Genomic DNA, 16,386 nt, shown 5'->3' on the forward strand with positions numbered 1-16,386 from the left:
TCGTTCTCCTCGTCCTCCTCCTCGTCCTCCTCGTCCTCCTCGTCCTCCTCGTTCTCCTCGTTCTCCTCGTCCTCCTCCTCGTTCTCCTCGTCGTCCTCCTCCTCCTCCTCCTCCTCCTCGTCTTACTCTTTCTCTGACTCTTTCCATTGTGCTTGAAGACCGATGAACTCACCTGCTGCTTTTTATAGTGCTTATACACCTGATTGGTGTGTCTACAATTAAGCAAACGAGTGTTTGCACACCTGATGACTGTGTTGAACCAATTGGTTGGACGGTGTGGTAATTTGACAGTCAGTGCTTTGGTATTGCAAGGACGTGACTTCATGATAGATTTTTGTGTGTAATGTATGTTAAGTGTGTTTAGTGTTTTGCAAATCACTGTGTGTAGAGTTTTGCAACAAGTGTAAGGTTGACAATGTGCTTATAGTTGTGCAAATATGGGCTGATGTTTTGCTTCTTGAGTGTAAGGTTTTGCTAATAGTGTACTACTTTTAATTTTAGTGTGTAAGCAATCCAAAAAAACTGTAATCAATGGAGGAATTATATGGTAACCTGATGGTGAAATTGCTCATAATACACTGATACAGTATGCTGTTATTTATCCCCCATATCGTACAGTATCTGTGATATGACTACAATGCAAATAGGATGTGTGGATAAGTTGTCGAAACTCTCGCCACAAAACATGGAGCTGAGGTTTCACCAATGATTGTATTGCAAAATACTCTTGTGTCCAGAGTGACATTTATAATGGCATTGTTGGAGCGCTGGCCTAGCCTGTAAATTATTGCTCCTAGCCTAGTGCTGGGCTAACCCCTAGTGCTGCACAAGCTGACATCTGGATCACATTAGGGATTTTACTACAGCCTCTCTATTGACTATTGACTGTTCCTGTGAGAAATTATCAAGTAAAGGACTTCTCATATATCTTCTTTATGGATTAACTCTCACCGGAGTGATTATTCTCTTTCCCATACTCAGTAATGGATCTACTATGGCTGCCTACCTCAGGAGAGACTGACCTACTGATAAGACAAACAACTTTGCATTACGTTGTATCCACTATCCTTCAGCCCCAAAGCAGCATAAGCATTTCAAAGTGCACATAAGTCTTCTCTTTGGAGTGGTCATCAACCAAACTGGTGAGAAGTTATAGAAACCATCATCAGTTATGTGCTTCATTCTGTTTATCATTTAAAGTAATGGTCTCTTGCTAGCTTTATCCTATAAATATTTATTAGCCTCTAACACTGACTAATTTACTACATGGAAAATGAGAGAGGGGGCCACTGGTAATCTGTGGCTTCATAAAAAATAGCGTGATGAATAGTGTTCTAATTTAGGCCTGCCATAACGTAGCTACAAGAAATCAACTAAACAAGACCCCATGCAGTTCTTACCAGCGCAATTACAGTTTTAACTAAAGTTATCATGCTTCCAAAAAGACTAATAACAAGCCTTGATTGTTAGGAGCGCTTATGCACTGGTGTGTAGTAGAGAGATATAAATAATTGAAAAGTCTTAAGAGTCTCTGTTTGGGGACAACCCACCGCCATCACATGGCTGCCCACGTCAGCTCGTAAAGAGGTCAAAGCAGTGACATGATTAATGGACTCAACTAGTGAGCCTTAGATAAATAATACACAGCCCCCCACAGCGTTGATAACGCCCCATAGGAGTGTGTTTCGGTGTGTGTGTGTGCACATTCCTGTGTGTCTATGTGTATGTGTGTTTACGCACGTGCCTGTTTATCTGTGTGTTTGCCCCACATTATCGCCACCATCCCTCAGTCGTAAACACAACGCACTAGACCTGTCAGGTGCTTGTCGAGAGAGTGCTTGAATTTCTTTATGGCTTGCCTCTGAAAGCCAGGCCTCTCCAAAGACCTGCTCGTTTATCAAGCTCCTCATCAATGGTGTTTCACTCACTGGCAAGAATTCATTTGGCTGATAATAGCCTCCTCCCGAGACTCTGCCCTATGTTCATTTGAAGGGACGGAATAAAACATGATTACTGAGAATGTGTTCTCTTCACTCTCTCTCTTTGGCTCGTCTCCTTTGCTCCTCTCTGGTCTCATGGCACTATGAAAAGCCTGGTCAATGCGGTACATGTCTGTAAACCAGCGTTCAGAGGCAACATTTTTAAATAGGTTGCTCATCCAGGAGGTGAGGTTGTTACCCAGGAGGTATCTGACATTAACTAAGCCAAGCTGTTTGATTGTTGCCAGCCAACAGATGCATCTTTCATCACATGACCTCAAAGCTCCAGATCAAATGTCCTGTAAGTGATGATCATTGCTTTTATTGATCATCTATCAAAGAGCAACCTAGTTACCTATGCCATTTATACCATATGTACGTTTCACATACATTTGAGCTTGTCAAAAACCCAACCATCATCGATTTCTAAAAGCTTTAACTTGATCTGATCTTAGGCTTTGGAGTTTTCACCTATCTACCCAATTCATCCATGTAGATCGCAACCGACTCAATCCGCCAGGACATGTACACAAGGGAAAAGAGATCTTCAAAATGGTCACGTTCAGGGACCTTTGGCCCTGTGCAGCAAAGTTAAAAGTTAATGAATCAGTCTGGTTTGGAGTGCGCTGCTCATTTTCTTTCAAATCAAATCAAATCAAATTGTATTCGTCACATACTTCATAAACAACAGGTGTGGACTAAGTACCAGTACCAAGTCTATGTGCAGGGGTACGAGGTAATTGAGGTAGAAAAGTGAAAGATAGTAACCAGTAGCAGCAGTGTATGTGATGAGTCAAAAAAAGTGAGTGCAAAAAGGGTCAATGCAGATAGTCCGGGTGGCTATTTAGTTAACTATTTAACTAACTATTTAGCAGTCTTATGGGTTGGCGGTAGAAGCTGTTCAGACTTGGTGCATTGGTACCGCTAGCCATGCAGTAGCAGAGAGAGCAGTCTATGACTTAGGTGGCTGGAGTCTTGACAATTTGACACCGCCTGGTATATAAGTCCTGGCTGGCTGGGAGCTCGGCCCCAGTGATGTATTGGGCCATCTGCACTACTCTCTGTAGCGCTTTGCGGTTAGATGCCAAGCAGTTGCCATACCAAACGGTCATGCAGCCAGTCAAGATGCTCTCAATGGCGCAGCTGTATAACAGTTGGAGGATCTGAGGGCCCATGAAACATCTTTTCAGGCTCCTGAGGGGTAAGAGGCATTGTCGTGCCCTCTTCACGACTGTGTTGCTGTGTTTGGACCATGATAGATCCTTAGTGGACACAGAGGAACTTGAAGCTCTCGACCCGCTCCACTACAGGTCCGTCGATGTGAATGGGGGTGTGCTCGGCCCTCCATTTCCTGTAGTCCACGATCAACTTCTTTGTCTTGCTGACGTTGAGGGTTGAGGTTGTTGTCCTGGAAGCACACTGCCAGGTCTTTCTGACCTCCTCCCTATAGGTTGTCTCATCGTCGTCGGTGATCATGCCTACCACCTTCGTGTCTTAGGCAAACTTAATGATGGTGTTGGAGTCGTGCATGGCCACGCAGTCGTGGGTGAACAGGGAGTACAGGACGGGACTAAGCACGCACCCCTGAGGGGCCCCCATGTTGAGGGTCAGCGTGGCAGATGTGTTGTTGCCTACCCTCACCACCTGGTGGCGTCCTGTCAGGAAGTCCAGGATCCAGTTGCAGAGGGAGGTGTTCAGTCCCAGGGTCCTTAGCTTAGTGATAAGCTTGGAGGGCACTATGGCGTTGAACGCTGAGCTGTAGTCATTGAGCATCATTCTCACGTAGAGTGCCTCTCACGTAGAAACTATTCATACCCCTTGACTTATTCCACCTTTTGTTGTGTTACAGCCTGAATTCAATATGGATTTAAAAAATGTAAAAGCTCACCCATACACACAATCCCCATAATCACAAAGTGAAAACGAGGGCATTGCGTTCATCCACCTCTGGCCTGCTGGCTCCCCTTCCTCTGCGGAAGCATAGCTCCCGCTCAGCCCAGTCAAAACTGTTCGCTGCTCTGGCACCCCAATGGTGGAACAAGCTCCCTCACGACGCCAGGACAGCGGAGTCACTCACCACCTTCCGGAGACATTTGAAACCCCACCTCTTTAAGGAATACCTGGGATAGGATAAAGTAATCCTTCTAACCCCCCCCCCCCCCCCCCAAATTGTAAAGTGGTTATCCCACTGGCTATAGGGTGAGCGCACCAATTTGTGAGTCGCTCTGGCTAAGAGCGTCTGCTAAATGACGTTAATGTGCCCTTGAGCAAGGCACTTAACCCTAATTGCTCCTGTAAGTCGCTCTGGATAAGAGCGTCTGCTAAATGACTAAAATGTAAATGTAAATGTAAAACATGTTTTTAGACATTTTTGCTAATTTATTGAAAATTAAATGCTCAGTTGGTGTGTGTGTAAGTGTGTGTGTGGTGCGGGGTTAAAGCTACGAACCCATAGGCTTGGCTCTCTCATTTTTTCTCTCACTCCCCAAACATATGGAAGAAGGTACTCTGGTCAGATGAGACTAAAATTGAGCTATATATATACAGTGGGGAAAAAAAGTATTTTGTCAGCCACCAATTGTGCAAGTTCTCCCACTTAAAAAGATGAGAGAGGCCTGTAATTTTCATCATAGGTACACGTCAACTATGACAGACAAAATGAGAAAAAGAAATCCAGAAAATCACATTGTAGGATTTTTAATGCATTTATTTGCAAATTATGGTGGAAAATAAGTATTTGGTCAATAACAAAAGTTTCTCAATACTTTGTTATATACCCTTTGTTGGCAATGACACAGGTCAAACGTTTTCTGTAAGTCTTCACAAGGTTTTCACACACTGTTGCTGGTATTTTGGCCCATTCCTCCATGCAGATCTCCTCTAGCTAGAGCAGTGATGTTTTGGGGCTGTCGCTGGGCAACACGGACTTTCAACTCCCTCCAAAGATTTTCTATGGGGTTGAGATCTGGAGACTGGCTAGGCCACTCCAGGACCTTGAAATGCTTCTTACGAAGCCACTCCTTCGTTGCCCGGGCGGTGTGTTTGGGACCATTGTCATGCTGAAAGACCCAGCCACGTTTCATCTTCAATGCCCTTGCTGATGGAAGGAGGTTTTCACAAAAAATCTCACGATACATGGCCCCATTCATTCTTTCCTTTACACGGATCAGTCGTCCTGGTCCCTTTGCAGAAAAACAGCCCCAAAGCATGATGTTTCCACCCCCATGCTTCACAGTAGGTATGGTGTTCTTTGGATGCAACTCAGCATTCTTTGTCCTCCAAACACTTTTTCAAACAAAAATTTGCATCCTGTAGCACTAACTCCAAAAAGGTTTGGGACACTGTAAAGTCCATGGAGAATAAGAGCACTTCCTCCCAGCTGCCCACTGCACTGAGGCTAGGAAACACTATCACCACCGATAAATCTACAATAATCGAGAATTTCAACAAGCATTTTGCTACGGCTGGCCATGCTTTCCACCTGGCTACCACTACCCTGGCCACCAGCTCTGCACCCTCCGCTGCAACTTGCCCATGCTCCCCCCGCTTCTCCTTCACACAAATCCAGACAGCTGATGTTCTGAAATAGCTGCAAAATCTGGACCCCTACAAATCATCTGGGCTAGACAATCTGGACCCTTTCTTTCTAAAACTAGCCGCCGAAATTGTCGCAACCCCTATTACTAGCCTGTTCAACCTCTCTTTCGTAACGTCTGAGATCCCCAGAGATTGGAAAGCTGCCACGGTCATCCCCCTCTTCAAAGGGGGTGACACTCTAGATCCAAACTGTTACAGACCCATATCCATCCTGCCCTGCCTTTCGAAAGTTTTTGAAAGCCAAGTTAACAAACAGATCACCGACCATTTCGAATCCCACCGTACCTTCTCCGCTATGCAATCCGGTTTCCGAGCTGGTCATGGGTGCGCTTCAGCCACGCTCAAGGTCCTAAACGATATTATTTACATTTACATTTTAGTCATTTAGCAGACGCTCTTATCCAGAGCGACTTACAGTTAGTGAATACATATATATATATATTTTTTATATACTGGCCCCCCGTGGGAAACGAACCCACAACCCTGGCGTTGCAACAGCCATAATCTATCAACTGAGCTACATCCCTGCCGGGCATTCCCTCCCCTACCCTGGACAACGCTGGGCCAATTGTGCGCCGCCCATGAGTCTCCCGGTAGCGGCCGGCTGCGACAGAGCCTGGATACGAACCAGGATCTCTAGTGGCACAGTTAGCACTGCGATGCAGTGCCTTAGACCACTGCGCCACTCAGGAGTGTATAACCGTGATCGATAATAGACATTACTGTGCAGCCGTCTTCATCGACCTGGCCAAGGCTTTCGACTCTGTCAACCACCGCATTCTTATTGGCAGACTAAATAGCCTTGGTTTCTCAAATGACTGCCTCGCCTGGTTCACCAACTACTTCTCAGATAGAGTTCAATGTGTCAAATCGGAGGGCCTGTTGTCTGGACCTATGGCAGTCTCTATGGGGGTGCCACAGGGTTCAATTCTTGGGCCGACTCTTTTCTCCGTGTATATCAATGATGTCACTCTTGCTGCTGGTGACTCTCAGATCCACCTCTACGCAGACGACACCATTCTGTATACATCTGGCCCTTCATTGGACACTGTGTTAACAAACCTCCAAACGAGCTTCAATGCCATACAACACTCCTTCAGTAGCCTCCAACTGCTCTTAAACACTAGTAAAACTAAATGCATGCTCTTTAACCGAACACTGCTTGCACCCGCCCACCCGACTAGAATCACTACTCTCAACGGGTCTGACCTAGAGTATGTGGACAACTACAAATACCTAGGTGTCTGGTTAGACTGAAAACTCTCCTTCCAGACTCACATTAAGAATCTCCAATCCAAAGTTAAATCTAGAATCGGTTTCCTATTTCGCAACAAAGCCTCCTTCACTCATGCTGCCAAACACTTCTATGCTCGCTTCGAGGCAAGCAACACTGAAGCATGCATGAGAGCACCAGCTGTTCCGGATGACTATGTGATCACGCTCTCCGTAGCCGATGTGAGTAAGACTTTTAAGCAGGTCAACATTCACAAGGCCGCAGGGCCAGACGGATTACCAGGACGTGTACTCCGAGCATGTGCTGACCAACTGGCAAGTGTCTTCACTGACATTTTCAACATGTCCCTGACTGAGTCTGTAATACCAACATGTTTCAAGCAGACCACCATAGTCCCCGTGCCCAAGAACTCTAAGATAACCTGCCTAAATGACTACCGACCCGTAGCACTGACGTCTGTAGCCATGAAGTGCTTTGAAAGACTGGTCATGGCTCACATCAACAGCATAATCCCAGAAACCCTAGACCCACTCCAATTTGCATACCGCCCCAACAGATCCACAGATGATGCAATCTCTATCGCACTCCACACTGCCCTTTCCCACCTGGACAAGAGGAACACCTACGTGAGAATGCTATTCATTGACTACAGCTCAGCATTCAACACCATAGTGCCCTCTAAGCTCATCACTAAGCTAAGGATCCTGGGACTAAACACCTCCCTCTGCAACTGGATCCTGGACTTCCTGACGGGTCGCCCCCAGGTGGTAAGGGTAGGTAACAACACATCTGCCACACTGATCCTCAACACGGGGGCCCCTCAGGGGTGCGTGCTCAGTCCCCTCTTGTACTCTCTGTTCACCCATGACTGCATGGCCAGGCACGACTCCAACACCATCATTAAGTTTGCCGACGACACAACAGTGGTAGGCCTGATCACCGACAACGATGAGACAGCCTATAGGGAGGAGGTCAGAGATCTGGCCGTGTGGTGCCAGGACAACAACCTCTCCCTCAACGTGACCAAGACAAAGGAGATGATTGTGGACTACAGGAAAAAAAAGAGGACTGAGCACGCCCCCATTCTCATCGACGGGGCTGTAGTGGAACAGGTTGAGAGCTTCAAGTTCCTTGGTGTCCACATCACCAACGAACTATCATGGTCCAAACACACCAAGACAGTCGTGAAGAGGGCACGACAAAGCCTATTCCCCCTCAGGAGACTAAAAAGATTTGGCATGGGTCCTCAGATCCTCAAAAAATTCTACAGCTGCACCATCGAGAGCATCCTGACTGGTTGCATCACCGCCTGGTATGGCAACTGCTTGGCCTCTGACCGCAAGGCACTACAGAGGGTAGTGCGTACGGCCCAGTACATCACTGGGGCAAAGCTCCCTGCCATTCAGGACCTCTATACCAGGCGGTGTCAGAGGAAGGCCCTCAAAATTGTCAAAGACTCCAGCCACCCTAGTCATAGACTGTTCTCTCTGCTACCGCACGGCAAGTGGTACCGGAGTGCCAAGTCTAGGTCCAAAAGACTACTCAACAGCTTTTACCCCCAAGCCATAAGACTCCTGAACAGCTAATCATGGCTACCCGGACTATTTGCACTGCCCCCCCACCCCATCCTTTTTACGCTGCTGCTACTCTGTTAAGTATTTATGCATAGTCACTTTAACTCTACCCACATGTACATATTACCTCAACTACCTCAACTAGCCGGTGCCCCCGCACATTGACTCTGCAACGGTACCCCCCTGTATATATAGCCTCCCTACTGTCACTTTATTTTACTGTATATATAGCCTCCCTACTGTCACTTTATTTTACTTCTGCTCTTTTTTTCTCAACACTTTTTTTGTTGTTGTTTTATTCTTACTTTTTTTGTTTAAAATAAATGCACTGTTGGTTAAGGGCTGTAAGTAAGCATTTCACTGTAATGTCTGCACCTGTTGTATTCGGCGCATGTGACCAATAAAATTTGATTTGATTTGATTTGATTTGAACATGCCCTCGTAAAACTGACTATCCTACCGATCCTTGACTTCGGCGATGTCATTTACAAAATAGCCTCCAACACTCTACTCAGCAAATTGGATGTAGTCTATCACAGTGCCATCCGTTTTGTCTCCAAAGCCCCATACACTACCCACCACTGTGACCTGTACGCTCTTGTTGGCTGGTCCTCACTACATATTCGTCGCCAAACCCACTGGCTCCAGGCCATCTATAAATCACTGCTAGGTAAATCCCTGCCTTATCTTAGCTCATTGGTCACCATAGCAACACCCACCCGTAGTATGCGCTCCAGCAGGTATATCTCACTGGTCATCCCCAAAGCCAACACCTCCTTTGGCCGCCATTCCTTCCAGTTCTCTGCTGCCAATGACTGGAACAAATTGCAAAAATCTCTGAAGCTGGAGACACTTATCTCCCTCACTAACTTTAAGCATCAGTTGTCAGAGCACCTTACCTTCACTGCACCTGTACACAGCCCATCTGAAATTAGCCCGCCCAACTACCTCATCCCTATATTGTTATTTATTTTGCTAATTTCTACCCCAGTATCTCTATTTGCACATAATCTCTTGCACATCTATCATTCCAGTGTTAATACTAATTATAATTATTTTGCACTATAGCCTATTTATTGCCTTACCTCCATAACTTGCTACATTTGCACACACTGTATATATATTTTGTTGTATTTTTGACTTTATGTTTTGTTTTACCCCATATGTAACTCTGTGTTGTTGTTTTTATCGCACTGCTTTGCTTTATCTTGGCCAGGTCACAGTTGTAAATGAGAACTTGTTCTCAACTGGCTTACCTGGTTAAATAAAGGTGAAATAAATAAAATAAAAATAAAAAAAACACGACGAGTTGAGTTTTTACCAAAAAGTTATATTTTGGTTTCATCTGACCATATGACATTCTCCCAATCCTCTTCTGGATCATCCAAATGCACTCTAGCAAACTTCAGACGGGCCTGGACATGTACTGGCTTAAGCAGGGGGACACATCTGGCACTGCAGGATTTGAGTCCCTGGCGGCGTAGTGTGTTACTGATGGTAGGCTTTGTTACTTTGGTCCCAGCTCTCTGCAGGTCATTCACTAGGTCCCCTCGTGTGGTTCTGGGATTTTTGCTCACCGTTCTTGTGATCATTTTGACCCCACGGGGTGAGATCTTGCGTGGAGCCCCAGATCGAGGGAGATTATCAGTGGTCTTGTATGTCTTCCATTTCCTAATAATTGCTCCCACAGTTGATTTCTTCAAACCAAGCTGCTTACCTATTGCAGATTCTGTCACAATCGTTGACTGAAGACACGGACCAAGGCGCAGCGTGATAAGCGTACATTTTATTTGTAGTACACCACACGAACAAAACAACAAACCAAACGATACGTGAAGTCCTAGGTTAATACAAAACAAACCTTACGGAACAAGATCCCACAAAGACTAGTGCAAAACAGGCTGCCTAAGTATGGTCCCCAATCAGAGACAACGAGCTACAGCTGCCTCTGATTGGGAACCACCCTGGCCAACATAGATCAAACGATCTAGAACAAAAACATAGAAAAACTAAACATAGCAAATCCACACCCTGGCTCAACATTTAAGAGTCCCCAGAGCCAGGGCGTGACAGATTCAGTCTTCCCAGCCTGGTGCAGGTCTACAATTTTGTTTCTGGTGTCCTTTGACAGCCCTTTGGTCTTGGCCATAGTGGAGTTTGGAGTGTGACTGTTTGAGGTTGTGGACAGGTGTCTTTTATACTGATAACAAGTTCAAACAGGTGCCATTAATACAGGTAACGAGTGGAGGACAGAGGAGCCTCTTAAAGAAGAAGTTACAGGTCTGTGAGAGCCAGAAATCTTGCTTGTTTGTAGGTGACCAAATACTTATTTTCCACCATAATTTGCAAATAAATTCATTAAAAATCCTACAATGTGATTTTCTGAACATATGGAATCACGTGGTATCCAAAAAAGTGTTAAACAAATGAAAACATATTTGAGATTCTTCAAAGTAGCCACCCTTTGCCTTGATGACAGCTTTGCACACTCTTGGCATTCTCTCAACCAGCTTCACCTGGAATATTTTTCCAACAGTCTTGAAGGAGTTCCCACAAATGCTGAGCACTTGTTGGCTGCTTTTCCTTCACTCTGCGGTCCAACTCATCCCACACCATCTCAATTGTGTTGAGCTCGGGTGATTGTGGAGGCCAGGTCATCTGATGCAGCACTCCATCACTCTCCTTCTTGGTCAAATAGCCGTTATACAGCCTGGAGGTGTGTTGGATCATTGTCCTGTTGGAAAAACAAATGATAGTCCCACCAATCTGCAGAATGCTGTGGTAGCCATGATGGTGTAGTGTGCCTTGAATTAAAAATAAATCACTGACAGTGTCACCAGCAAAGCACCCCCACACCATAACATCACCTCTTCCATGCTTCACGGTGGGAACCACACATGCGGAGATCATCCGTTCACCTACTCTGCGTCTCACAAAGACACGGCGGTTGGAACCAAACATTTCAAATTTAGACTCATCAGACCAAAGGACAGATTTCCACCGGTCATGTCCATTGCTTGTTTTTCTTGGCCCAAGCAAGTCTCTTCTTCTTATTGGTGTCCTTTAGTAGTGGTTTCTTTGCAACAATTCGACCATGAAGGCCTGATTCACGCAGTCTCCTCTGAACAGTTGATGTTGAGATGTGTCTGTTACTTGATCTCTGTGAAGCATTTATTTGGGCTGCAATTTCTGAGGCTGGTAACTCTAATGAACTTACCCTCCGCAGCAAAGGTAACTCTGGGTCTTCCTTTCCTGTGGCTGTCCTCATGAGAGCCAGTTTCGACTGCACTTGAAGAAACCTTTAAAGTTCTTGAAATGTTCCGGAATGACTGACCTTCATGTCTTAAAGTAATGATGGAGTGTCGTTTCTCTTTGCTTTTTTGAGCTGTTCTTGCCATAGTATGGACTTGGTCTTTTACCAAATAGGGCTATCTGCTGTATACCACCCCTACCTTGTTACAACACAACTGATTGGCTCAAACGCATTAACGAGTAGGTGTGTCCAAACTTTTAACTGGTACTGTATATGTTACGAATTTGCAAAAAACGTACAATATGCTACGACTACACAAAATATACGATATGTTACGAATTTGCTCAACATATGATATGTTACGAATTCTAGCTAGCTGTCTAGAGTTAGCTATGCTAGGGGTTAGGGGTTAGGGTTAAGGTTAGGGTTAAGTTTTGGATTTAGGGTAAAGCGTTAAGGTTAGGGTTATGGGAAGGGTTAGCTAAAAGGGTTAAGGTAAGGGTTAGCTAACATTCTAAGTAGTTGCACTTTGACTTTGACATTATGGGGTATTGTGTGTAGGCCAGTGATAAAAAATGTCAATTTAATCCATTTCAAATTCAGGCGGTAACACAACAACATTTTGACAAAGTCAAGGGGTGTGAATACTTTCTGAAGCCACTGTAGGTGTCCAAATGAGAAAGGGCAGTGTGGAGTGCAATACTGTTTGTGCATAATGCGACTTGGAGTGGGTCCAGGGTGTCTAGGATGATGCTTTCAAAGCATTTCATGGCGACAGATGTGAGTTCTACGGGGAAATAGTCATTTAGACAGGTTACCTTGGCGTTCTTGGGCACAGGGACTATGGTGGTCTGCTTGTAGGTATTACAGACTGGGTCAGGGAGAGGTTGAAAATGTCAGTGAAGACACTTGCCAGCTGGTCAGCGCATGCTCGGAGTATGACTCCTGGTAAACCGTCTGGCCTTGTGAATGTTAACCTATTTAAAGGTATTTTTCACTTCGGCTATGGAGAGCGTGATCACAGAGTTGTCCAAAAAAGCTGATGCTCACACGCATTTTTCAGTGTTGCTTGCCTCAAAGCGAGCATAGAAGGCATTCAGCTGGTCTGGTAGACTTGAGGCACTGGGCAGAAAGAGGCTGGGTTTCCCTTTTTTAATCCATGATAGTTTGCAAACCTTGCCACATCCGACGAGCGTCAGAGCCGGGGTAATAGGATTTGATCTAGGAACTGTATTGACGCTTTGCCTGTTTGATGGTTCGTCGGAGGGCGTAGCGGCATTTCTTATAAGCGTCCGGGTTAGTGTCCCGCTCTTTGAAAGCGGAAGCTCTAGCCTTTAGCTCAGTGCGGATGTTGCCTGTAATCCATGGCTTCTGGTTCGGATTTGTATGTATGGTCACTGTGGGGACGATGTCGTCGATGCACTTATCTATGAAGCCGGTGACTGATGTGGTAAACTCCTCAATGTCATCGGATGAGTCCCGGAACATATTCCAGTCTGTGCTAGCAAAACAGTCCTGTAGCTTAACATCCACTTCATTGGACCACTTCCGCCAGACCACTTCCTGTTTGAGTTTTTGCTTGTAAGCTGGAATAAGGAGTATAGAGTTATAGAGTTCCCAAATTGAGTGCGTGGGAGAGCTTCTTATGCGTCTTTGTGTGTGGAGTAAAGATGATCTAGAGTTTTTTGCCTTTAGTTGCACAGGTGACATGCTGGTAGAAAGGAGGTAAGACGTATTTCAGTTTTCCTGCATTAAAATCACAGAGCAACTAGGAGCGGTGCCTCTGGATGAGCATTTTCATTGTTGAGTGCCTTTTTAGTGGCAGCATCGGTTTATGGTGGTAAATAGACAGCTAAAAAAAATATAGATTAAAACTCTCTTGGTAAATAGTATGGTCTACTGGTTATCATGAGGTACAGTGAGGGAAAAAAGTATTTGATCCCCTGCTGATTTTGTACGTTTGCCCACTGACAAAGAAATGATCAGTCTATAATTTTAATGGTAGGTTTATTTGAACAGTGAGAGACAGAATAACAACAAATAAATCCAGAAAAACGCATGTCAAAAATTTTATAAATTGATTTGCATTTTAATGAGGGAAATAAGTATTTGACCCCCTCTCAATCAGAAAGATTTCTGGCTCCCAGGTGCCTTTTATACAGGTAACGAGCTAAAATTAGGAGCACACTCTTAAAGGGAGTTCTCCTAATCTCAGCTTGTTACCTGTATAAAAGACACCTGTCCACAGAAGCAATCAATCAATCAGATTCCAAACTCTCCACCATGGCCAAGACCAAAGAGCTCTCCAAGGATGTCAGGGACAAGATTGTAGACCTACACAAGGCTGGAATAGGCTACAAGACCATCGCTAAGCAGCTTGGTGAGAAGGTGACAACAGTTGGTGCGACTATTCGCAAATGGAAGAAACACAAAAGAACTGTCAATCTCCCTCGGCCTGGGGCTCCATGCAAGATCTCACCTCGTGGAGTTGCAATGATCATGAGAAAGGTGAGGAATCAGCCCAGAACTACACGGGAGGATCTTGTCAATGATCTCAAGGCAGCTGGGACCATAGTCACCAAGAAAACAATTGGTAACACACTACGCCGTGAAGGACTGAAATCCTGCAGCGCCCGCAAGGTCCCCCTGCTCAAGAAAGCACATATACAGGCCCGTCTGAAGTTTGCTAATGAACATCTGAATGATTCAGAGGAGAACTGGGTGAAAGTGTTGTGGTCAGATGAGACCAAAATCGATCTCTTTGGCATCAACTCAACTCGCCGTGTTTGGAGGAGGAGAAATGCTGCCTATGACCCCAAGAACACCATCCCCACTGTCAAACATGGAGGTGGAAACATTATGCTTTGGGGGTGTTTTTCTGCTAAGGGGACAGAACAACTTCACGGCATCAAAGGGACGATGGACGGGGCCATGTTCTGTCAAATCTTGGGTGAGAACCTCCTTCCCTCAGCCAGGGCATTGAAAATGGGTCATGGATGGGTATTCCAGCATGACAATGACCCAAAACACACGGCCAAGGCAACAAAGTAGTGGCTCAAGAACAACAAACAAAACAACAAAATCCCTCCTGAGATGTGTGCAAACCTGGTGGCCAACTACAAGGAACGTCTGACCTCTGTGATTGCCAACAAGGATTTTGCCACCAAGTAGTAAGTCATGTTTTGCAGAGGGGTCAAATACTTATTTCCCTCATTAAAATGCAAATCAATTTATAACATTTTTGACATGCGTTTTTCTGGATGTTTTTGTTGTTATTCTGTCTCTCACTGTTCAAATACACCTACCATTAAAATTATAGACTGATCATGTCTTTGTCAGTGGGAAAACGTACAAAATCAGCAGGGGATCAAATACTTTTTTCCCTCACTGTATCTCTCTTAAGAAGCTGCCTCACCTTGCTTGAAAATAGTGACTGACTGCCTAGGTACAGTATGTGTAACACTGTAGAAAGGTAGAAATTGCTTTTGGATCGTTTGGTACTGGAGGGCGAAGAGAAGTAAAACTTTCACTTCCTGTATTTTGTGTCTGAATGGAACAATTGATGCAACTTGTGAATGTAAGGGGTACATATGTCTGGTAATGAGTCAATGCTGACCAGGCCTTTTCAGAGGAGCAGATGATGTACTGAAATTCTATTTTTGTTCTTTCATTTCCTCGCATGTTTACATTTGATAGAAGAAGCAAATAAAACACAGTCTCTGCATTTTGTGGTGATAAAACCATGCTGAAAATAAAACTGTGAAATTGCAGAAATTGTTATGCTTAGCTGGAAGTTGGGAAAGTCTACAACCTAGGCAAAATAATACAATTGTTAGCAGCAGTGGCGTCATTCCCATAGGGGGCACCACGGCACGTGCCCCCTCAGATTCGTACTGTTTTTTAAAAATGCAGATGTTGAATTATTGACTAAACTTCCTTTTTAAGCCCACGTTTTATAATTGTTATTTATAAAAATATCTGTCAGCTGTATTTTGTGGAGGGGGCACACTGACAGGACACTCCCTCTTCTCCCTAGTGGGTCCTTCCAAGGTGCACGGAGCAAAGAGATGCCTAGGCGGAACGCTAGTGTAGATACTCTAGTACCTGCAACATCGTCAGTGGAGGAGGAGAGAGAGTGTAGAGTGACACACACAGCTTTTTTTGTATTTTAGCTGCAGGTGATGGGCAGGACCTGTGTTTGTAAATGAATTTGATCAAGCTATGTAGCCTACTGATTCCTTCTTGATGAATAAATACAACTAAAATATTTTGTGGTTTCCCTGTAATACTAGCCACCTAGCAATTTTATGAAGTTTGCTTTAGCTAGCTAGCTATATAGGTTCCCAATCTCCCAACCTCATAACTAGCTACAAGCCATTTAAGGCTATCAATCAAGTTAAAGTAACTTGTCTAACTATCTTAGCTAAGATAACCTAATAGAAAAAAGGCATATTTCTTTACATAGAATTAGGCATTATGATTAATGATTGCAGAAAAAAGCTGTTTCAGGTGTTTTAAAAAGGGTTTGGATTCCCTTTCAGTCAGTCAACTTCCGCACAACATACTATGGGAGTCGCACTCTCGCGACTTCGGTTGAAGGATCTACAATCACGCCTGACAAGGACAATGAAATCCGCCTTGATGGAATGTACTTCCACAGGTGATAAGCGTGAGGCTCGGATTCATTCTTTCAATTATTCCGCTCTTTACCTGGGTGTGAACAGGAACGATTCACACTACTAAAACAAA

The sequence above is a fragment of the Coregonus lavaretus genome, assembly GCF_964263955.1.
Source record: "Coregonus lavaretus genome assembly, chromosome: 15".
NCBI classification, from domain to species: domain Eukaryota; kingdom Metazoa; phylum Chordata; class Actinopteri; order Salmoniformes; family Salmonidae; genus Coregonus; species Coregonus lavaretus.